Source organism: Mus caroli, chromosome 19 (genome assembly GCF_900094665.2).
Source record: "Mus caroli chromosome 19, CAROLI_EIJ_v1.1, whole genome shotgun sequence".
Taxonomy (NCBI): Eukaryota; Metazoa; Chordata; class Mammalia; order Rodentia; family Muridae; genus Mus; species Mus caroli.
The window spans coordinates 9686501-9687838 of NC_034588.1; positions in this window are offsets into that span (position 1 = coordinate 9686501).

A 1338-nucleotide genomic window follows, 5' to 3' on the forward strand; every position below is an offset into this window, starting at 1 on the left:
GCTCCCTTGTCAAAGATCAAGTGACCATAGGTGTGTGGGTTCATTTCTGGGTCTTCAATTCTATTCCATTAGTCTACCTGTCTGTCGCAATAACAGTACCATGCAGGTTTTTGTCACAATTGCTCTGTAGTACAGCATTAGGTCAGGCATGGTGATTCCCCCAGAGGTTCTTTTATCTTTGAGAAGAGTTTTTGCTATCCTAGGTTTTTTGTTATTCCAGATGAATTTGCAAATTGCCCTTTCTAATTCATTGAAAAATTGAGTTGAAATTTTGATGGGGATTGCATTGAATCTGTAGATTGCTTTTGGCAAGATAGCCATTTTTACTATATTGATCCTCCCAATCTATGAACATGGGAGATCTTTCCATCTTCTGAGATATTCTTTAATTTCTTTCTTCAGAGACTTGAAGTTCTTATCATACAGATCTTTCACTTCCTTAGTTAGAGTCACACCAAGGTATTTTATATTATTTGAGACTATTGAGAAGGGTGTTGTTTCTCTAATTTCTATCTCAGCCTGTTTATGCTTTGTGTAGAGAAAGGCCATTGACTTGTTTGAGTTAGTTTTAAATACAGCTACTTCACGAAGTTGTTTATCAGGTTTAGGTGTTCTCTGGTGGAATTTTTAGCGTCACTTATATATACTATCATATCATCTGCAAAAAGTGATATTTTGACTTCTTCCTTTCCAAACTGTATTCCCTTGATTTCCATTTGTTGTCGAATTGCTCTGGCTAGGACTTCAAGTACAATGTTGAATAGGTAGGGAGAAAGTGGGCAGCCTTGTCTAGTCCCTGATTTTACTTTGATGTTGGCTACTGGCCTGCTGTAGATTGCCTTTATCATGTTTAGGTATGGGCCTTGAATTCCTGATCTTTCCAAGACTTTTTATCATGAATGGGTTTTGAATTTTTTCAAATGCTTATTTTGCATCTAACAAGATGATCATGTGGTTTTTGTCTTTGAGTTGGTTTATATAGTGGATTACGTTGATTGATTTCCTTATAGTAAACCATGCCTGCATCCCTGGAATGAAACCTATTTGGTCAGGATGGGTGTTTGTTTTGATATGTTCTTGGATTCGGTTAGTGAGAATTTTATTGAGTATTTGTGTATCAATATTAATAAGGGAAATTGGTCTGATGTTCTCTATCCTTGTTGGGTCTTTCTGTGGTTTAGGTATCAGAGTAATTGTGGCTTCATAGAATGAATTGGGTAGAGTACCTTCTGCTTCTATTTTGTGGAATAGTTTGTGAAGAACTGATCTTTGAAGGTCTGATAGAACTCTGCACTAAACCCATCTGGTCCTGGGCTTTTTTTGGTTGGGAGACCATTA